This window comes from Chrysemys picta, chromosome 1 (genome assembly GCF_011386835.1).
Source record: "Chrysemys picta bellii isolate R12L10 chromosome 1, ASM1138683v2, whole genome shotgun sequence".
Classification (NCBI taxonomy): domain Eukaryota; kingdom Metazoa; phylum Chordata; order Testudines; family Emydidae; genus Chrysemys; species Chrysemys picta.
In genome coordinates this window covers 228,483,805-228,508,137 of record NC_088791.1, presented here as the reverse complement: position 1 = coordinate 228,508,137, position 24,333 = coordinate 228,483,805, and the positions used below count along the sequence as shown (strand labels likewise).

At 39.2% G+C, this 24,333-nt stretch overlaps 1 long non-coding RNA gene across 2 annotated transcripts; it reads right to left on the bottom strand.

Annotated features, from left to right (window-relative positions):
• Positions 1 to 2,586: 2,586 nt before the first annotated feature.
• On the bottom strand, positions 2,587 to 21,959 carry LOC135983957 (uncharacterized). 2 transcript variants are annotated; one of them, XR_010601827.1, is made up of 3 exons: positions 21,596 to 21,959; positions 8,979 to 9,165; positions 2,587 to 4,104 (listed from the first exon to the last, which is right to left on the bottom strand). It is a non-coding gene; the product is annotated as an uncharacterized LOC135983957 (long non-coding RNA). The 2 variants fall into 2 exon arrangements; XR_010601828.1 differs by lacking the exon at positions 2,587 to 4,104 and adding an exon at positions 6,197 to 7,599.
• Positions 21,960 to 24,333: the final 2,374 nt, after the last annotated feature.

Sequence of the window (24,333 nt, the reverse complement as noted above, 5' to 3'; positions counted from 1 at the left end):
GTGCTGGGCCCTCAACACCCCATGTATGGTGACCCTTGGTTCTACAAGTTTCTAGGGAACTGCCTTTGTCAGCTGCAGTGGCCCTGCCCATCCCAGTAATTTTCAGGTCTCTTCCTGATTCATTGATTGGTGGGAGGAGAGCAGGGAAGGAGGGAATCTAGTTTTTCCTATTAAAGATTTGAAGGAACTAGCCTATTTTCTGGGTGCAACTCAATTTACATGAGCATAATTATACTAATAATAAATTTCATCCAGTGAATTTGTCCCTGTTGCCATGATATAGAACTAGGAATAAAATTGAGCCAATATGATTAATTGGGGTCTGAATTGCCCAGTGTAAATCCTGAATGTCCCCATTAACTTAAGTGGAGTTAGTGTATCTTTACAGTAGTATAATTGAGATCAGAATTTGTTTCCTGGTCTGAATGTAATTCAAAAGCAATATGCAGAGACAAGACAAGAAAAGCCACTCCCAGAAAGTTAGAAAAATCAATAGGTAGGCCAGAAAATAAAGATTAAAAAGGAGTTTCATAAACTTTACAAACACAAAAAGTTAAAATATCATTCTGGGAAATGAAATGAAGTGAAATACTGTTGGAAAAGAGTGGTTTATGGTACAACTGATCTGAATGAACTGATCCAGCCAGCCTTGTGGCTGATGGCAGAAGTATATTATGCTGCTATGTGGAGAACATTAGTTTGGGACCTGGGAGCAAATCTCACCTTCCTAAGTTAATGGACTGTCATAAACTTGTAGATGCAACAAGTGAAAGTTCTGAAAAGGTGACTACAGATACCTTCTCTTCACTGCAACAAAAGCTATTTGCTGCGTGTCTCTTCTGGCTATTGCTTAAAGTAGAACTGATATGCCAACTCCAGTTTGACCCGTCCCCATAGACGCAGTCATTTATATTTTTCACTATGGTATGGAGTTATAACATTTTTGGTGCAAGTACTTCTTTTGGTCTTGGGTACTGTGGAAATATGTGCTATGTGGAAAGAAGCTATCATTCTCCCATGGCATATGATATTATTTAACTACTACTATCTATCTAAAAATTCTCAATAGTCAGTATTGTCAGAGATCTAAAGAATGCTCCAATGTTGCTTGTAAATTTCATTTCCAGGTTATTTTTCTACGGAGATCTCTTCTGTTCCTGACCACATTTTATCTTAAGTAATAATGTCTTGTAAAATTAACCAGTTTATTCTCAAAATCTGATTGCAGTAATTTTCTTCAGTGACATGCATATCTAGTTTTGACTTTTGGTTGTGACTTCAGCTATCTAGCCAGTCCCTGAAGGTCTTTACTTTTCTGCATAATACAATATAAACTCAATTAGAATAACAAGCATTCCAGGGACATCATAGTGTACAGCCAAAGTCTACTCCCTCAGACATTCTGCTGCTGCCCTGAACTTCTTCCTACCTCAGCCTCCTCTCTAGGCCCTTTTCCCCAGCTCCTTTCCAGACTCTGCAGTGTCCTTTTCGACTCTGGTATTGTGGAATGTCTCCCAGGGCATTCTCACTGGAGATTCAGTTCCTGCCTTTTTTTAATCAAGGCTCACTGAAGGGCCTCCATCCATCCCTATGATTTCTCAGTGTGTCTCCTGGCCTATTATCAGAGCTCCCAGGTGTTGTTCTCCAGCTCCCCTTAACCCTTTCATTATCAATGTGGGGTATATACTTTATTACAGTTATATAATATGCTTTAAATACACCATATACATTTGAGTGCCTTGTTTTGAAATCAATCTTCATAAGCTGTTGATGAAAAATTTTGTATAGTCATTTTTTCTGGCTACATTTGTCATCAGTGTCTAAAGAAAACTGCACCGATGCCTTGGGTTTCTGAAAAGTATCTGTTCAACTCTGAATGTTCAGAATGGTATTTTTTTCTTTTTATCTAAATTAATTGGCACAAATGTCATTCACACGCTTGTGAAAACATTGTTTGGCATTTCATAATGAAAAGGTCATAACATGCTATCAGACACTTTACAGAATGAACCAAAACAAATTCAACACTAGTTAAGAGAAGCTGGCTTGAATAACAATGCTAGCAGTTTCAAGGAGATGCAGAAATCAAAGTGATATTAATTCTCAACCTTCTCTTCAAAACTAAGCACCATTGTTGTTTGTCCCTCTCCTCCCCCCTCCCCCCATGTAGGCACATTAACATTCAAACAACATGTGGTCTCCACTCCCCAAAATACATCCCCAATCCTAAACAACTTTTAATAGAGTAACTCATTACACCTATGGAGGAAGAAATGGTATCAGTCTACATCCTCTTGATCTTACTTTAAGCAAAGGGTCTGTTCCTATAAAGCCCGGATTTTCAACTGTATCCACACAAGCAGACACCTGTGTCCTCACAAGTCCCAGTAATTTACAAGTGGCTTAGCATTGGTGCCAGGATTCATCCAAGCAAAATCAGTTGCAGAACAGGATGATAAACTCTACCCACTCCCAATGTAATTGCATCAAACTGTAGGGGAAATAATGTCAATATCTTCCACCCAATGAACACAGTGAAAAAAAGTTAACTTAGATGTAGAAAAAGCTGTCACCGTGTTCCTCCCTGTGGGGTTTCTATATCCCGTCACAAGGTCAATGAGACAACATAGCCCATCTCCCAGCCAACCCAACCAGTATGTGTTTACTAGTGTTTTGTCCATTCTTGTCTTAACTGTATTATGTATCAGAGCTTCTTTGATTTTAATTTGGAGACTATTCTACAGCCACGTAGAGATCATGTCCCAGTGTCAATATGAGCCATACTACTTATTTACTTTGTATATCAGCAAGTTATAATGGTAAATGATCATTATCATTATTGTCATTGTAATAACTCACCAGGAACTTTAATTTATTTGATATTCTTTGGGATGTAGTACAGTTGTTTTCCTATATGAATTGAACAGTGAGTACTATATAAAATCTGATTCAGGGTCTTTGCAGATGTGCTTATTGTTTAAACAGGAGATCTTGCCAGTGATTCTTTTGAGTCATTGATCTATTTCCAACATTGATTAAACATCTTTCAAAACATATCAGAATGATTTTTTAAACTTAAGTACAGAAATTGCACAATAAGTTACACCTTTAGACATTACAAAAGAGTACAATATTCTGATGATCAATCACTATGTGCTCTACTTAATATACTCTGCATATATAGAATATGGAAATTGTTTATTCAAAGCATTTTTGTTATTAGAATTTCACTTAGTTATGAATCTTTCCTAAACTGATGCTCTGCATTTGAGCATTTGCTGCCTTAAAGTTGGAAAGGAGCAAGAGGCAAAGTTACTATCTCATTTTCTGCAAAAGAATCAGTATAGTTTAGAACAAACTGCTTTACTATGTAATTCCATCCAGAGAATGGATTTGTTTGACTTTCTCTTTAGAGAGCTATAACTCTCTGGGAGGCAACAGTCCATGCTGAAATGGTACTATGCATGGTCACATTTCTTTCTTTATTAGTAACTATCAAAAGTTGTCTTTCAGTTATAAAAAGCATGAACTGCCCAGCTTTGTGTTCTGTCTGTTCTTTCTTTATCTGATTTAAGACACAAACAGGTACCAAAGCACTCTTCTGTTTGACCAGATGATTAATATACTGCCTATCATTTCGTGAATTTCCTGTAGCCAGATTATCTTGGGCTGTAATTTCACCAGATTTTACAAATGAAGCAGGGATAGGCATAGTCTATACTTTGAGGAAAGTCTTGCAGGGAAAACTCACATGTTGAAGGAAATGGTCACAGTGATTCACACATTCTTCTTTCCTACTAGAGTCACCATTATTGAACCAATCTCCAGCACTGTGTTTGTATGCATTATGTTAATGTACCATGGTTCAGATCAGATGTGATGGAAAGATCTTGATCACTTGAGGTCTTTAATGATTCCACAATGCTCCATCAAGTCAGGGTGCTAACTCTGGGAACTTGGCCAAATTTCAGTTTGGCAATTACATTTGTATTTTCATCCAATTAAGATATTCTTCACTTTCTATCCTGAGCTGTCATTTAGTTTTGTTGTGTGCTGTTAAATGATCCTGAAAGTAGAAAGCCAAACTGAAGGATCTTCTTCTTACTGACAGGGAGGAAATAATTGAGAACATGAAAACAATAAATAACATGGAAACCAATCACTGACAAAGATAGGAGTGTGCTAAAGAAATTTGCTGGTGGCAAATTTGGAAGGCAGTATCAATACAGAGAGGATTCAAATCTTACACAGAAGGCAAAAAGTAATAGAAATAGGATGAATTGTAATACTACAAAGTCCAAGCTCATGAATATAGGGACCCATAACAAGAATTTCTGCTATAAAGTGGGGCCTCGTCAGTTGGATGAGAAAGACCGGGAAGTATAAGTTGATTGCAGGATACTGTGAATCACTAATGTAATGTAGTCTTGAAAAAGGCAAACACAATCCTAGGATGTATGACATGAGGTATTTCCAATAGAAATAGGGAAGTATTAATGCCATTGTACAAGGCATGGGCAACTTCATCTCAAATACTGAGTACAATTCTGGTCACCCATGTTCAAGGAAGCTTAATTCAAACTGGAACAGGTGCAGGGATGGGCTACTAGGATGATCATGGGAATGAAGAATCTATCTTATGAAAGGAAGTGACAGATCTTGGTTTGTTTACCTTAGCAACATGAAATCTGAGAGGGAATATGATTGCTCTGTATTAATACATCAGCGGGGTAAACACCAGGGAGGAAGAACTATTTAAGCTAAAGGACAATGTTGGAAGGAGTACAAATGGGTAGGAACTGACCATGAATAAACTTAGGCTGGAAATTAGAAGAAAGTTTCTAACCATCATAGGAGTATGGTCCAGGAACAGCCTTCCAGTAGGAGTATTGGAACCAACCTGTTTAGCGTTAAAATGGAGCTTGATAAGTTTATGAATGGCATTATATGATGGGGTTGACTGCAACAACAAGGGACTGGATTGAATGACCAAGGAGTCCCTTCCAGTCCTATGTCCCTATATGTGTTTCTATGTATGTTGTGTGAAAATTAGATTAGGCCTATTTGAAACCCATATATATATATATATATATATATTATATATATATATATATATATATATATATATATATATATATAGTCAAGTGTCAGATGTAATTAATTATTGGGCTGCACATATATTTTGTGATATTATCAATCACAGTGACAGGCAAACACATTACTTCTTTCACCTAATCATTTTAGCCAGACATTGTTTATTTGTATATAATAAATACTCTGCTGATCTATGTTATTGTTGCTCTAAGAAGACAAATCTAGCTGACTATACAGAATAAAGCACATGCCAAATAAAATAGACAATTAGACATCTAGTGTAAAACACTAACTCTGATTGGTGCAAATGCCAATCTGGATTCCAAAGACAGTCCTACACATGCACATGTGAAAAACTAAATGCAGAATCTGGTACCAGACCTTCTTTGCTTATTTTCATGCCAAGATCTGACATAATTTACAAGGCAGTCTCACAAATCGAAAGATCAGAAATTAGCCTAATAACTGGTTTTAAAGGGCCTCACAGCTTTAACATCTTCAACCTAAGTCTCTAGCTGGATGTAAATACAGGATGTGGGAATTAAAACAAAGAACAGTCAGTAACAAGAAGTGAAAGTTGGAAAAAAATAAAGCAGGGTAGCTTCCTGCAAATTGGTTTAAAGATCAGAAGAGAAGAAGACCGGTTTCATTTACTTGGGATTATGCACATTGAAATATATTAGATATAATCCTTTCTTGTAAATGCCTTCTTTAAGAAAGAAAGTTCTGCTAAATAGATAAGTGAATGAAATCTAATCAATCTTGCCAATATGAAACAGAATACACTACAAGGATTATGGCAAAATCCAGGCCATTTGACTAATGTCGTAATTAGCACACTAGAAGATTGCAATTTTTAATCATATGATCTGATTTATTTATTCATCTGTATTCAATTTCAGTAATGTCATGGCATTTTTATCCATTATAATATACAGAAGGGACTTGGATTCTAGTCCTGGCTCTTCTGCTGAGTTACTTAATGACTGTGGGCAAGTCACTTTACCTCTCTTTCCCTTAGTTTCCTTCATTTAAGAAACAGAAACTATGATGCTTACCTTTCTTAGCAAGAACTTAAACAGGAAACTGCTTCACCGGCTAGTTCTAAAGTCCAGTAAGGTAAATAGGAGTCTTTCAATTGACTTAATGAATTTTGGCTCAGACCATCTAAGTGAAAATCATCATTAATAATAATACAAAGCAATCAGAACTTTTAATATGAAGCCATTGTTTTATTATGTTTTACATTTGTTAAAATCTAAATTCATAATGAAACTGCACCCTAACTCTCAAAAGATTGTAACATTCCAGGTTGTGGATTTTACATTAAATGTCAAATATAATTGGACACAGAAGAGAAAAAAAACGGCAATATGTGCCTGTCCTAAGAGGAAAGTTGACATCTCCACTGAAAATCTGTATGTGCCAGACTGGTACTGATACCTAACATATCAACTGAAGAATTTCATGGTTTTTATTGGCGCAAAATCAATTTCTGAATGCCTGAGATTGGACATTTTTGCAATGTTATATTTCAGTGTGCAGTGACAGGTTAATTTTTGTAAAAAAAGTCAAGTGATGTTGCTGTAAAATCAATGGTTCTGTGATAAAACTGAAACTTCAAAGACTGAGATTTCTGTTTATTGTCTGTCAGCTAAATAAGACCTTGCATAACCTTTATCAATTCCCATAGTATTTCAATATTCAAAATAAATCCTGAAAGTGGAGAGACATGTGAACTTTTTTTAAAGCTATCTTTTTGAACCTAAAAAATAACTACTGTTAATTCAAGAAGTGGGGTGTGATTTTGGTCATTTCCTGATTTGGCTGAACTTGTTCATTAATATGTAGTTTAAAACATGGTCCTATTAAAAATGAAAAAGGTATTTTAAGAGAGTGTATTGTTTGTGAAAGGTGCACAGTTAGAAGTGGAACTGTCACAAATATGTCTTAGGCAAAGTATCCCCTTTAGTAGCTATGTGGGGAGCACTGCAGCGTAGTGCAGTCTAGCAGGGCCAGCATACTACCCTCTGGTTGAGGCCTTCTGATTGTTTCTTCTCATCTTGGGGTTCCAGGTAAACCAAACAAAAGAATCCACAGTTAGAAAACAAGGTTAAATAAAAGCATAAGGGGGGGGGGGGGGAACTGTAGGCAGCCTGAGTCCAGATATTGTCCTCTCTTATTTCAGAGAGCCTTGGAAGTATGGAAGTCATCCCCCCCTCTGAGTTCACTGGCTCTCCAGTAGAAGTCTCAGTCTCTTTTCCCCTCTTAGCCCAGGGGATCTGTGTTCTCTTTTCTGCCAGGGCAGAGGCTCTGTAGGTTGTCAGACCTTTCTGGAAGCTGAGGAGCAACCCCTCCCAAGGTTGTCCCACGCTAAGTGGTATTCCCTCCTTTTAATTCCTCCTCCTCCAGTCCTGGCATGATTTGTAGGTGCAGAGGAGCAGGACCATTCTAGCCCAAAGCAGCTTCTTAACCCCTTCCATGGTGGTGTGGAGTTTGTACATCCTGTCACAGGAAAGTTCTGTTTTTAAATGAGATAGGCAAATGGAAGACCCAGGTTCCCCATACTGTCTACAAATGTGCCCCAAGTCAACAATGACTTAGAAAAGTCAGCCAACTTTCATTGGTGACCATACATTTTATATTTGACAAGGAGTAGTGGTCAGAAATGGCTTTCCAAAAATATTTATACATTCCAGTCTAGTCACTGGGAGATGTATCATGTCTAGGGATAACAAGATAGTACAATCTCCTTCCCCATTTAAATCCTTGGACTATGGATTATCAACAAGGATGTAAATTATCAATAGTAGAAATTGTCTGTGTTGGATTTAGAAATGAAACAACTATTCACGTAAGCCATAAGCAATTACTATTTTTCATAATGAAACAATGAATACATATTTCCTTTCTACTGAGATTTTTTCAGAATTCTAGACATCGCATTCTCTCTCTCATTCTCAAAATAGATCTTAGAGAGAGACTGACTTACTAGTATTGCTTGTCTGGTACTATAAACCCAATCTTCCTATAATTTTAAAGAAAAAATTCTGCATTGTTGTTGAAAATAAAAGTTAATGTTGCAGTAAAAATTCCAACTAGGTGGCAATAAGTTCTTATATAACAAACTGGCAATCAGCATTCCACACAACTCAAATTCAGGCAATGGGCCCTGACTTCAAAACTCTTAAAGTAGGTGCTTTGGGGATTTTTTGCAGATAGTGATTTAAAAAAAATATATAGACTAACTGAATATATACAACTCAGGTAGCTTAATTATTACCCAGTTGTATTTTAATATCTGGATGAACCTGTAGTTAAGGCATAGGACCATCAGCAGGAGCACTCATTTTTAGTTTCTCTGCCAGACTCCTTGTGTGACATTATGCAAACCCCCTGAACTCTGTCTCATTCTCCCACCTGTAAAAGGAGGATATTCATTTATTTATTCTTTGTAATATGGTAGTACTTAGGGAATCCAAACAGCCAGAGTCCCCTTGTGCTTGGCATTCTACAAACTTACTTAAGGTAAAATGCCAGTCACTACACCAGTCACCATGTTTATTTGAGATCCCACCATGATTTCCTGTTGCAAATACAGAAAAAAATACTTTGATATTTAAGATACCACAGTGTGGTAATTGTTAGCAAATGCTGATATAACGACCCTTTTAATGAAGACCAGTGTAGGTACCATCTGAAAAGGGAGTTGTGAATAGAATTGGTCAGAGAAATTAAGGAGAAATATTTTGTTGTTTTGATTTGCAGATTCATGAAAATTGAAACATTCTGTGGAGATGGTTCGATTTCAATGAAGTTCCAATGTAACTCTGCCTGCCAAACAGATAACCATTGGAAACATGTCCCATTTCCAGCTAACTCACCTGCATGGCTCCCGAGCAGCCTGGGCTCTCAAGACTTCCAGAAGATGTGATTCTGAGGTAGATCACCATGCAAACTGACCCAAAGTTGGGAACACCCAGATTTTCATGGTCTGCTGATCTGGGCAGCCTGTCCTGGAATTGGGTTCTACCCTCTTTCATGAAGCACTTCAAAATCCTTGGTTTAGATCTAAGTTGGAATAAAACCAAATTTTGAAATATCAAAATCCTCTACAAAACTGAATTATCTTTCTCCTCCAGCTGTTGTGAAGGAAGCTAATTACTGTTCATAGAGTGTGTTGGGATCCTTAGAAAGAACATGCCCTGTAAGGACAAATCATTATTAAAATTCAGGATATATTTAAAATAAAATAAAAAAATCACAACAATATTTGAAATGAATAAGTCTGATATGACTCAACATGAATGAAGGCAGCAGGATAAGACACTGACATTAAGGCAAAATGTATGGTTTCTCAAGGCAAACACTGTATGGGTACCAAGAGACGGCTCCTGGTCAAGGCTCAGATATATATTATGTTGCTGCCAAGTATTCTCAGATATCACTGGCACAGTTAAAGGACTCATTTGAATATTTGCCAATGAAACATATGCGGAGCTTGTTTTGGGGTATGATCTGATGAAGGCTCTGTGTGAGAGCAAGGAAGACAGATTAAATCATTACACTGGCTGTATCTTTAATTAAGAAGATGTACTCATAAGGTGTTGTGGCAAAAGAGAGCTTGTGGCCATAATATGGAAAATTCTCATGGATTTTAACTCGTTGAATAAGAATTCTGCTAGAAAAATGCCAAACTCTTAAGAGGTTAGAGTCACAGGTGTCATAGAGGATAATAAACTTAAACACTGGAGCAGGTGCAGTCTGTGATAGTTCCTTTGACCTTTGTATACATGACTGATCCTATACAGTGTCTGTTCCACTACACTTAATGACAGCAACTACTGAGGTTAAAAACACAACCACATTTTTATTAGGGCAAGAAGTCAGGCGAAGGAAGATTTAACTGTTTAACTAGAATTTCTGGAGCACTTCCATAGGACTGCCATGTAACAGATGCAGTCAGCATAGAACAAAGAGCTTTACAAGTACTCCTGTTCTTTTTTTAGTAATTTGGGATTGTTTTAGGAAGATTTGGCAACTGTGTATTGCTGTGTAGAGACACTAATCTTTCAGGGAAGCCCATTCTATATACCAGCAACTTCCTTTACTTTATTTATATTACCTCTCAGACAACTCAATCTCCTACTTTATTCATTTGCTCACTTGTTGGGTCTTTGTGTGCTGCTAACTTCAAATGGTCTCAAGTGTGACAGCAGGGTGAGTGCTGAGCAAATAGGCACCAGTGGTCAGACTCCCTCTTCAGCCCCTGTCCCATGAAAGAAGGAAACAACCCTTGTTTTCTTCCTTTCCTGATATGAAGGAAGAAAACAAGGGTTGTGGAAAAACCGTCCTGCACCAGGGCCAGCACAAGCACCCCTTTGGTCGATGGTTTGTTCAGTGATTCAGCCCTCTGGTCAAGTCACACACTGTCTCTAACTGCAACAGAACAAGCCCCTTCCAGGATATACAGTTTTTTTTTCCTTCTTCCAGACCTGGGAGTCATTCCCCGCCAGGGCTTCCTCCCTAGAGGCACTGTCTTTCTGCAGCCCTCCCAGGAAAGTGCTCCTTCTTACCTCGCCCAGTCCCTGCCCACACTGAGCTGTCCATTGTCCTGCTGCTCTTTCAGCCAGCCAGGAACACAGTCTTCTCTCTTCCAGCTCCAGGTAACAACTGACTGCCTCTGTCTCTGCAGCTGCTTTTTATATGGCCCTCCTGGTGCCTGATTGGTCACTCCTGCAGCCCCTCTAACTGGCTGCTTCCCCCAAAGCCACTATAAGCTGCTTCCCCTGCAGCCACTGTAGGCTGATTGGAGGATTTCTCTTTTGCTCCCCTCTGGAATGGGGTGTGGCAGGACCCTGAGGCCTCCAGCAGGGGGCCTCTGGGCTTAGTCCACCCATCACACCTCCACTCAAATAACACTGCTCTACAGCCAAAATGCTTCTGAAAGAAATGTAGTCAAACTTTACAAATTCTGGGTCATTGAGAACGAAAATGATGCTTAAAATTGTTGATTGGCTCTAGTTTTCAAGATATGCTACTGGGTCAGTATATACTACCCTTGACTTGGGAATGGCGGAGGATACATGAGTTATAAAGGGAAGGGATCTCAATTTAAACCAGAAATGACTAATATACATCTTTGACTGGATCTATGAATAAATCTACGACTGGGTTTGGACAGTACTTGCTTTTTAGGCAAAACAATGAATGATGCAGTCTGAAGCTGGTATTGCGTCATACATGATATGAATTGAATCATGTTATTCCTAGAAGTCATGGATGATGCAATCATAACGAAGCTTACATCACTCTGCTGAACAAATTGCCCTAGATCAGCTCTAGAAATCATACAGTGTCGTGCTCTTATTTGTCAGTTTTTGATTTTGCAAGGGGACACATTTCTGTTTAGCCAAAGTGAGTAGAGATGCCTCGTGCTTGTGTGAACAGTGCAGATAACTTCTGCTATGTTTGTGGTGAAGTGTCCTTTGCATCACAAAAGTGCAGTATAACCACTATGGTTAAGAAAGCCTATCACCTTTATTTTGGCTGCAAAATTGGAGCTCAGGACAAGAGGTGGGCCCCACACATATGCTGCAACACTTGTGCAACAAATCTTCGCCAGTGGTTGAACAGGAAAAGGAAATTTATGCCTTTTGCAGTGCCAATGATTTGGAGAGAGCCAACAGATCATACCAGCAATTGCTACTTCTGCATGGTGCCTCCAGTTGGGAAAGGTGTGCCAAAGAAGAAAAAGTGGACTGCATTATCCAAACATTCCATCAGCTATACGCCTAGTATCCCACGGAGAAGGACTGCCAGTTCCTGATGCAGCAGAATCATTCTCACTTGAATCAGACGAGGAAGAGGATGAAACTTCTGGTCCTGAACCATCAATGTCACAGGACCCACATTTTCTCCCATCCTCCTCCTCTGATAGATACCTCATAACACAAGGTGAACTGAATGACCTTGTCAGGGATTTGGAACTACCCAAGAGTAAGGCAGAGCTGTTGGGCTCCAGACTACAGCAGTGGAATCTCCTGGCAGGTGATGTTAGGGTTTCCATGTTCCGTGACCGTCAAAAGGATCTTGTCCCATTCTTCTTCATGGAAGGTGATCTTGTAGCCTGCAACAACAGTGATGGTGTGATGGCAGCCCTCAACATCGTTCACGATCCAGATGAGTGGAGAATGTTCATTGATTCATCGAAGACAAGTCTTAATGCTGTTTTACTGCATAATAGCAATGTTTTGCCATCAATTCCAGTTGGTCATGCAGTCCATATGAAGGAAACCTATGACAACATGAAACAACTTTTGAGATGCATAAACTATGACCATCAGTGGCAGCTTTGTGGCAATTTGAAGGTTGTTGCTCTCTTGCTTGGTCTGCAGACTGGATACACAAAGTACTGCTGTTTTCTCTGTGAATGGGATAGTTGTGCAAGAGATTCCCACTACATCAAGAAAGATTGGCCACTCCGACATTCATTGGAGCCTGGGAGGAAAAGTGTTCAGCATCCACCACTTGTTGAATCAAGGAAGAGTTTGTTACCACCCTTACACATCAAGCTGGGTCTGACGAAGAACTTTGTCAAGGCCATTGACAAAACACAAGCAGCTTTCAAGTACCTCCGTGGAAAATTTCCAAGGTTAAGTGAAGCTAAGATAAAGGAAGGTGTCTTTGTTGGTCCTCAGATTTGTGAACTTCTTTGAGATGATGCATTTGACCATGCACTGTGTGGCAAGGAAAAGACGTCATGGAAAGCCTTCCAGTTAGTGGCAATAAATTCTCGGAAACAAGGCAGACAACTACAGGTTTTGGTGGAAAACCTCCTCAAGGCATACAAAAGCCTTGGTTGCAATATGTCACTAAAGATACATTTTTTGCACTCTCATCTAGATTTTTTTCCACCGAACTGCGGAGCAGTGAGCGACGAGCACGGTGAGCAATTTCACCAGGACATTGCAACAATTGAGAAATGCTATCAGGGCAAATGGAGCCCATCAATGCTTGCAGACTATTGCTGGACAGTGACAAGAGATGCTCCATTTAATGAATACAAGAGACAAGCAAAGAAGCGCCTAGTAGACACTGAATAGGACTAAACTATGTACATAATAGTTTTTTGCCTTTTGTTCCATAATAAATTTTATTTATATAACCCTTTTGCTGATTTTTAAAGTGTTACATAAACAGGACAGGTGAAATATCATGTAAAGCAACCATTAATACATGAAAAGACCTAGATTTACAATTTATGATTAAAACTCTGTCTACACAATATACATAGACATAAAATGTAAAAACTTAAATATCTTAGAAACAGTAGCCACTTGTTTTAGTTGTCATATTTGAATTCAGCACATCAAAATACATAATAAATAGCACATTTTATCTCTGAAGCAGACGACTTGACAAAAATTGTAGACCAGTGTAATAGAGGTGGGGAGGAGAGAAGAGGGGAAAATATTCTATGAATAGAAAAACACAATGAAATAATAAAAAAATAGTTAATGCTGGTATAGTGTTGTGCTGTCAACTTTATGGGGTGTCAGTATGTGATGCTGATGAGGCACACCCTAGCCATGGTATATCCCAATACAATATCTCTTGGACCAAACATAACAATTGAGAGTTTGACATTAGACATTCCTTGGTGGGCTTACCCAGAAATATGACACCCACCAAACAAGCATCATTAGCCATCACTACATCTTGGGAAGAAAAGCCAGCAGCAGTTATCTTGTGTTCATGTCCCTGAGATATGTCAGAAAGCCATATCACTCCTGAGTTGTAGCTACAAATACCTGGAGCAGATGATCCTACAGAGAATTATGCCCATACTAGAGCAACTTTTGAGTGATGATCAGTGAGGTCTCTGACCCAAATAAATCACCCATGGCCAAGTGTTAGCACTTACTATGTATATTGAGAATGGACTTCAAAAGAAGGAGAAAACTGGATCTGTCTTTTTTTCACTTTACAGCAGTCTTTGATACTGTCTGGGTCTGTGATGTAAGACATTGAGTTATTTCTAGATGGGTTGTCATAGCAACAAAGCTGATGGTCCAACGTAGACATTCAGGTGGCTCTGAGCCGCAAAACAAGAATGTGGAGATACCAGAAGAAAAGACTCCCGCAAGACTCAGTGCTGGCTCCAACTTTATTTAATGTATTCACCAATGCCCTACTGCATACCACCTCCAGTTCATGTATATTAACAATATGTGTTTGGCTTCAAAGGACCCTGACTTCCAAAAGATTGAAGAGAACCTGAACAGAAGAGGATGGTGATATGGCTACCAGAGGTGAGTATTGAAAACATGGAGACTGAAACCAAGCATCTCAAAGACTGTGTCAACATGATTCCATTTATACCATGCTCAGAGCCAACTTCAGCTTAACATATTTTTGAATGATCAGCGGTGGACACATGATTCAAAGCCAGATTTAAGCACACACAAATATAAGCAATAGGTTTAGAACATTTTAGATATTTACCTAACATTTGGAACAGTATTGAGTAATTAATAGCAGGTTTGCAGTGGTCAATTGCTTACCCACTGGTGAGAAAGAGTGTTAGGAAAAATGTTTTTTTAAGGTGTTGTTAGAGGACTGCTTGAAAGTATACTTTATTAGCTAATTTTGTATAATGAATTTTTATAAAACATATAGGTTATCATGTTTTTATTGTATTATTATTATTTTAATTTAATACACTTTTAATATTAGAGGTGTTTAGACTTAAGGTGTTTTTAATCACCAAGGTTTTTCGTTTTAATTGTTTAAAGGTTTGTTTCTTTCTCCCATTCTGATTGGCAAAACCTGCCAGCTAGATATGACCTTGCTTCTGAAAGCCTGTTTCCAAATTAACTATGTGGTGTTCAATTTTATTACTTTAGGGTGGCTGAATGCACATAATATGGTTGCAATTAGATTGGTCATATTCTGGGATATACACACCCCTTAAATGCAGGGTGACAGTGGCTGCCTTTCCAGTGTGAGAATTAAGCTTGTCATCTGCAGATATGTTATCCAATACAGTTAATCCTAGATAGCAGAACCTGTGCACTACTCCTAGTGAGTGCTGGCTCTTAAAACTTCTGGTTCAGTCAACACACCTTGTGCCATAATCATTGCCTTCTTTAGACCGATGGTTAGTTCAAATTAATCACAAGCTAGCACAAAGCAATTGCAAAGTTACTGGAGCTCCTCTTCATGGTATGCAATGAGCACTCCATCATCTTTTATCAGCAGGATATTCCTCACCTCAATCTGGTAGTTTACTGATTTAATCCACAAGATGGCTCTTATACCTATAGATCCATAGAATTTAAGGCCAGAAGGAACTATTTGATCATCTACTCTGACCTCATGTAAATCACATGCTGTTAAATTTTATCCCTCCATTGGGCCCAATAATTTGTGTTTGAATAAAGCATATCTTCCAGAAAAGCATGTATTCTTGATTTTAAGACTTCAAGATGGAGAATCCACCATTTATCTTAGTAATTTGTTTTGATGGGTAATCACTCTTACTGCTAAATACTTGTCTTTTATTACTAATTAAAAATTGCCTGGCTTTAGTTTCCAGACATTGGTTCTAGTTATGCTTTTCTCTGCTAGATTAAAGAGTCCTTTAGTATCTGGTTATTTTCTCCCTGTGAAGGTACTTATATGCTATAATCAAGTCATCTTTCAAACTTTTTTCATAAACTGAACACATTAAGCTCTTTAAGTCTCTCACTGTATGGCATTTTTTTTTTAGCCCTTAAATCATTTTTGTGGCTTTTTTTTCCAAAACCTCTCCAGTTTTACAACATCCGTTTTTAAAATGTTGAGTATTCCAGTGTTGTTCTCATCAATGCCATACACAAAGATAAAATCACCTCCCCACTCCTATTTGTTATTCACAGGAATTAAATTGGCCAGCAACATAAAAATGCAAAGCAGGATACAATGTGGCAACCAGAATGAGCATAGGAAATGCCCAGCATTCTGGCAAACGTGTACAAACCCAACCACGATCTAAAATCTGCAGAGAAAGCAGGGAAAAGTATAAATTAACTGATTACTCAAGTGAAGAGAAGGGCTTCTAGGATGATCTGAGGAATGGAAAACCTACCTTACAAGAGGAGACTGAAAGAGTTTGACTTGTTTAACCTAACTGCCTTGGGGTATGCACACTCCATCCCCCTTTGGGGCATGTTGGGGTTGTGATACTACTGTTGTTACAGTCTATCCAACTACCCCGAGGCTGAGAGCAGCACAACCCAATGGCTGGAATCTGTATGGCTGCCCTAGGAATCAGGGCTGTGTGGCTTAATAGCCAGAGTTGATACAACTGCCCTTGGAGTCAGGGCAGTGTGGCCCAATGGCCAGAGTCAGTATGGCTGCTCTTGGGATTCAGGGCTGTGGGACCTAATGACCAGAGTAAGGGGCCACCACCCAGCAGGGGTGACAGCTGGAGAAGGGGGGACCCGGTCCCTCCCTGCTCTACAGGGTCCTGGCCCAGGGCCCTGTCAGCAGTGCGTGTGGTCACCACCCAGTCAGTGGAGATCCTACCACAATACATTGATCTTCCTCAGGTAGGAGATACCACTCACATTGCCTCCCTGGGCCACTTCCTACCGTGTCTCCTGAAGCCGAGGTCCAGACATCGTTGGCATCTCTGAGCCCCTCAGTGTAGGTAGCTCCCTGGGATTCCAACTCCATAGGCAACAGGTCTCTGGTCTGGTCCTTGGGATCTCCCCCCCCCCCCCCCCGAGTGCGCCACATCTCCGCTCCTCTGCCTACCTTCCAGCGCTTCCCACTGAGCCACCGCCAAACAGCTGTTTGCACGCTCTGAGGGTGGAGAAGAGAGGTAAGGTGGCATGCTCAGGGGAGGAGATGGGGAAGAGGTGGGGCCGAGGGTGGGGATCCGGAGAATGGTGGAAGGGGAGGGGTGGGAAGAGGCGGGGCTGGGGCAGGGCCTCATGGAAGGGGTGGAGGGGGGCAGGGCCGGGAGCAGAGGAGGTGGGGGTCGAGCACCCACTGCAAAGAGGGGAAGTTGGTGCCTATGGGTGGGTGAGGTTCTGTGCCTGCAGTGTGCATAAATTAGACATGATGATCATGATGGTCCCTTCAGACTTTAAAGTCTATGAATCTATGAGGAAGAGCTGCTCTTAAACACAATAATGGAGGAGGCTGAAAACTCAAAAGATTGACTAATTAAAAGGTGCGCAAATTGCACTTATGTGACTTACAAGATAGATACTGGAGCACAGGTAAATGAAATAACAAATACTGAATTAGAGAGATGTAAGAAGCACATAAAAGTGGAAGTGTCAAAAGTTTCTGTGAAAGACTATAATGGAGGAAGAATTCCAACGGTGGGAGAGTGCACATTGCCACTTCAATTCACTGGATAACTGATAAAACAGGAGATGGTAGTGGTACACAGAGGCAAGCAACCAATCTTGGCCTAGACATGTGTTAGTCGTTTGACCTTGTTAAGAGGATGTATGCAAAATCTGAGTGTATTAATAGCATCATATGAAGATGTATTTACAGGAAATGGGTACCTGCCAGTAACATAAAAGATATGATTATGAGAAGTTGCAGAACCTGTGGTATATGCTACAAAGAATTTCACAAGCCTTCAGAAAGAGGCTAGCAGAAAAGCTGCAAAATATGATAGCAACTGACATAATTTGGAGAATAGAAGAACCCCCAGATTGGGGTCATTCCTTAATTATAGGGGGGGGGAGAATGGGTCTATAGCTACATATGGACCTCAAGGTTCAGAATGAAAAACAAAAAAAGAGCAGTTCCACTGGCTCACAAGAAACGAACTGTTGTTTGAGAGCATAGGAGTCAAATTCTTCATCAAATTAGATACAAATTGGGCTGGATTTTGGCAGATCCCCTTGGACACTGGGAGCTCCACAATCTGCACTTTCAACACACCATTTAGAATATATCTGCTTCCTAAGACTGCCTTTCAAAATATATTGGCTCCAGAAGTATTTCACCATACAATGAGCTAGATGCCAGAGGATCTAGTGAGAGTGAAAGTGTATATTGATAGCATAATAATTTGGGGCAGCATTGTTATTGAACCTAAGGAACATCTGAGTACTGGCAATTGACAGAGCAAATAATCTTAAACTGAAAAAGGCCAAATGTCAATTTCAAGCTGTGGAATCACATACTTGGGAGAGAGGCTGACCTACAAAGGAATCTTGCCTGAAGAGTCAAAGATTCAAGCAATATTTAACATGCCTGAAGATATAAAAAGGGAATTCAAAGGCAGCTAGGCATGTTGAATTATATCAATAAATTCTTACTTAAGTATACAGATCGCACAGCTCACCTAAGGCATCTCCATTCAGGTCATTGAATGGGCATGGAAGTCAGAGTATGAAAGAGTTTGGTGATGAAAAGCACATTCTGACATAAATTGCAGCACTGGAGCTATTTTGACCCACTGAAAGACATTAAACTGTCCACAGATGCTTTAAAAGGAGAGCTGGGAATTTAACAAGATTAGCCCTGGCCAGTCAAAGCTACAGTGATCAAAGAAGCATTACCTTACTCAGACTGAGCCCTAGTCTACACTACAGAGTTAGGTCGACATAAGGCAGCTTACATCAATCTAATTATGTCAGCATCTACACCAGGGATCGACAACCTTTGGCAGGCAGCCTGTCTGGGAAATCTGCTGGCGGGCTGGGCCAGTTAGTTTATCTGCAGCATCCATCGACTGATCGCAGCTCCCACTGGCCATGGTTTGCCATTCCAGGCCAATGGGGGCTGCAGGAAGCAGTGGCCAGCACATTCCTCAGCCTATGCCGAGATCATCATACTGTTCCGTTACAAATAAAGGAATTTGTCACTTTTGCCTTTTCTGCATCATTAACAATTTTACCATCTCCAGCTACTTATGAGCCTGTATCTGTGCTAGGTTCTATTTTATTTTTGTTTCTAATAAACTTTAAAAACTCCTGTCTTTAGCTCTGCCAGCCACGGATGTTTTTTCTGATGTCTTTAGTTTCCTTGACAATTTTCTACACTTCAAAGCTTCTTATTTATATTTATTGTTATTTCTCTTTTTTCTCTATTTGTTATATATTGCTTTTTATTTCTAACTACTACCTTGACTTCATCACCAAAAAAGATGGTCTTTAGCCAAAGTTGTCCTCTTTCTTGATTGTGGAATCATGGTTTTTTTTTGGCCATCTAGTAAAGTTTTCTTAACGGATTCCCACTTTTCGTTCATTTTTTATGTATACATTTTTCATCCCAATAAATGTCACTCATAGTTTTCTCACCTTAGGGGAATTAGCCATTTTGAACACCAAGTATATATATTTCTGGTTGAGACGGTCCTTTGTTTGACCACATTAAATATAATCATGATCACTAGTCCCTAGGAAACCACCAACTTCCAGACAAAGTAATTAATTTGTCTCTATCCATCATAATGAGGTACCAAATAGGGTTAACCTCCTGTTGGATAACAAAGCTTGTAGTAGAAAATTATTGTTATGTGCATTAAAGATCCTTTGGTTTGGAGTCATCAATAACTCTAAAACAGGAAACAATGTCTTCAATGCATAGTGCCCCCACTACCTCTTTCACCCTAAACAAGTTATAACCAATGATTTTAATATTCCAATCATGGGAATAGTTTCACTAGGTTTCAGTAATGTCAATTATATCAAATTTCTTCTCAGTGACAATTTCCAGCTCCTCTTGCTTGTAGTCCAGACTCCGAGCATTGGAATATAAGCAATTGAAAAATGTCCTATCTTCACATTCTTTGTCATTTCAGTTTAATTTGTTTGTGATATTGTTTGTAATTGTGCCTCCATGGTTTAACACCCTCCTGACTGCTCCAGTCAGTCTCCAACTGAGAAGATTAGCCTCCCTACCTGTGACATGCAGATTATCCTGTTTATACAGCCCCCCATTCTTATTGAAATGTGGCCCAGTGTTCCACAGACCCAAAACCTTCAGTTTCACACCAGTAGAGAAGCCAACAATTCACCTTCAGTATTTTCTGCCTTCCCTCTCTTTTAATACTAGAAGGATCTCTGAGATCATTTGGACTTTTCTTCCCACACAAACTCACTCAAGGAAGATCAAAGGACATTTACTTGTCATTCTCTAAAGCTTCTCTCCTGACATATTCTATTTCTGAAGAACAGGCAGGACTATAGTATGTTTTTAAGACAGAGTATTAATATACTGGGTGAACTGACTGGTTCAACATTCACAACTGTTGTATGATATGTATGACAACACTGTAAATTTGAATACACCGTGAAGGATCTGATTGAATGATGTTAATGACCAGATGTTGGTCTATCATTTACCCTTAACATACTCAAGTCAATCTATACAGTCAGCACTTGGAACCATTAGTGTCTCATGTCAATGAAACACAGCTGGGCGGATCCATAACACACATTTACATGACAGCATGAGAGTTCTGAAGAAGCCGTTATAATTTTGTACATTATGGTGATCCACAGATTAACGATTCACTAATTTATGTCCATATAGTGTTGTGACATGATGTATCCTGTCAGAGTTCTTATTCCCATTTGGTCATAATTATATAAATTGACACAATACATGTGTATATATATATATTTTAAATATGAAAATGTATTGTGTCAATTTATATAATTATGACCAAATGGGAATAAGAACTCTGACAGGATACATCATGTCACAACACTATATGGACATAAATATGAATTAAATGGTAAAGTTAATGTGTATATATATATATATAAAATATATATATATACACACAAACACACACTAAAAAGGGACATAAAACCAAAAATGTTTTGATAAAATCATTCTTAAATACTCTAATTTAAATGAACTAGCTTAAGTCAACTACATTGCTAAAAGTCTGAAAGTAGTTTGATGGAATAAACTTCAATTATACAAATATGTACTCTTCATTTTTAAATGTGTTTCAAGAAGTTGCCACATGCTCTCTTTACTGCTTCCCTCAGAACACATTAACTTTACCATTTAATTCAGCAGTTACTGTAGAATGAAATTTTCCAAAAAATCAGTATTTTCTTATTTCAAAGACTTCCTCATTAGCATGTTTAAAATAAGTATATACTCATTGGGTTTGCAAAGTATTACAGGAGCTTGAGAGTGAATTAGAGAGAGAGAGAGAGAGAGAGAGAAAGAAAGTTCCTCCTCTATCTTGGTGGGTCCTGCGCTTATTGGCAGATTTTCTTGCCTCAGAGATTCACCATGTGGGTTGGGGAATAGCCCAGAGACATTCCCCTCTGGAAGAACCCACAGTCCAGGTCAATTGGGAGGTTTGGGGGGAACCCAGGCCCGCCCTCTACTCTGGGTTCCAGCCCAGGGCCCTGTGGACTGCAGCTGTCTATAGTACCTTCTGTAACAGCTGCATGACAGCTACAACTCCCTGGGCTACTTCCCCATGGCCTCCTCCAAACACCTTCCTAATTCTCACCACAGGACTTCCTCCTGGTGTCTGATAACGCTTGTGCTCCTCAGTCCTCCAGCAGCATACCCTCTCACTCTCAGCTCCTTGTGCCTCTTGCTCCCAGCTCCTCACACTCACACCACAAACTGAAGTGAGCTCCTTTTTAAAACCCAGGTGCCCTGATTAGCCTGCCTTAATTGATTCTAGAAGTTTCTTCTTAATTGGCTCCAGGTGTCCTAATTAGCCTGCCTGCCTTAACTGGTTCTAGCAGGTTCCTGATTACTCTAGTACAGCCCCTGCTCTGGTCACTCAGGGAACAGAAAACTACTCATTCAGTGACCAGTATATTTGCCCTCTACCAGACTCCTGTACCCCACTGGTCTGGGTCTGTCACAATATATATTTATTATTTATATATAAAATTCACTCTCAAGCTCTTGTAATACTTTGCAAACCCAAAGACACCTTCTCAAGAGTTAATTGATACAGCAGAGCAAATTGTCTAGTTTAATTTAGATTGTAATGCAAATTCATGATATTATGGTTGCCCAGTGCTAGGGACAATTAATTAATCAATCAAACTCAGCTTTAGTTGGTGGAATAAACCATCTAAATAGGATTAAATATTGATTATAAATTTTGAAATAGAAGTTCATTACCTGGACACATAAATGTTAAAGTCCTTGCTTAAAACGTTTAATGCATAACCAAATAAAAGTGATACTGCAATTGCTTTATAAATACTCATGGATCTTCAGAATTAAGAGTGAAAAAAATCACATCAAGTGTGTATTGGTAAATAAAACGAAACTTTATTGTTGTTTTGAATATAGAATTACATTTTGAGGACAATGTGCTCAATGAGGACTAGATTTTGATACCTTTACCCATGTTGATTAGTACCTTACTCTTCAAGTAGACACTCTGATATAATTAATGTCATAGTAAGCTACTATTCAACATAAGGGCAGCAAAATCCAGCTCTAAATATCACATAGACATATAATATAACTGTAAAGTTAGCATGTGTGAGCACAGAGTATTCAGTTCACTGTTTTCAAGAAAAGAACATGACTAAGTGTATAAAATGTTAGAATTATAAATAATATGAGTGATATGAGAAACATATCCCTTGAGCTGTAAACTGTAATGTTTCCTTTTAGTGTGGTAGGGGGTAATTGTGATATACACAAATGTCTAAGGAAGGAAGTGAGTATTACAGTAGCACCCCTGAATGTACTCTCTCCTCTCTCCTCTCTCCTCTAAAGATCATTCTAAGGCTAAGAGCTGGCACAGGATAATAAAGCTATCTTATTCTTTTGAAAATGGAAGCCTCCCTGCCTTGTCTACAATTGATTTTTTTTTAGCCCTTGGAAACAGCATAGTAGGGTCTGAGTACTATAAAAGGCAGACTTTATTCAAAGGCAGGGAAGATATTCAGCCAACAACCAACAGGAATTCCACTGTCCTGTGTTAGATTAAACAGTGACTATTAGGAGGGAGCTGGCATTTGGAGATTTTAAGGTGGAGAAGAGTGGTAGTAGTGTGCAGAGCGGGGACCACAGCTTTTTGAGCCAAGGAGCAGCCCAGAGGAAATGAGGTATCAATAGAGCAGCAAGATATAGAATGACAAGGATAACAGAATCTAATGCAGGTCTGGAGTTGAGAAGTTGTATGGCAGCTGGCTCATCTCTGGGTCACTACCAACCAATAAATTGTCCTCTGAGAGGGAAAATGCAGTATGTGAAACTCTGAAAGAAGTTAATCAGCAAGCATACAAACATCAGCAAAGAATCCTCAGGTCCCTGTCATAGTTTATGTTACCTGCCAGCATCCTGTCACAGTTCATAGGTACATATACCTGTTTTCAGATCATCAAATTTCCCCTACACAGTTTGTTGCAGCAATAACCAGAGGGAATACTCCTGGGGTTCCACTCAGAAAGCCACCAACCTTCTTCCTGGCCCGTCTTATATTCAGTGCCTGCCACTCTTTCCGTGTCAGTCTCAACATGTGCCAATGTATTGGATTCAAAAAGTTAAGAATTCTGGCTGAATGCTGGGACGTACTGCTGAGGATCCTGTCTTTTGAGTAAATTCATCCAGTTCATTAACTGACACATTCTGCACCAATGACATCTGTCTCAACCTCACTGTTACTGTAGAATGTTCCTTCTCTTTACATGTAGGTCAGTGGGGTGAACTTTTTCATTCTATTATTTAGACTGGACCAATGAACCCCATAATTAGAATCATAGGTGCAAGCCAAATGCCTAATAGGGAGATACCTCTTTAAGAGATCTGAGAAAAAGCGGGGGAGTGAGTTGTGTCTGGGTCACTGTTGATAGGCAGATAAACAATTAGTTCTCCACACACAGAAGTTTCTGGAGTTGGGTGTGGTAGTTTTTGCTATCCTCAATAGGTTCCCTGTACTTGGAGGGAGACTTAATTGAGGGCAAGTAGTCAGGGCAGCTGCTTTACAAGAGGCCATGTCCCCTGTGTGGGTTGGGAGAAGTTGAGCCACAGGAGCAGAAAGAGATGTATTGTAAAGTGTTAGAAAGGGTGTAAGTGTTTCTAAACAATAAAAAACAATATAAGCAGATGAGTTTTATGCCTCATTGAACATAGACTAAACTTTAAGAACCAAGAGATGCCCTATATTTCAACAAAGACCCTACCGCTTCAAAAAAATCCTAATACTGCAATACTCACTGCATCATTGTTTTTAAGTTTCTGGGCAAACTTCCAAAAATGTAGATTAATACA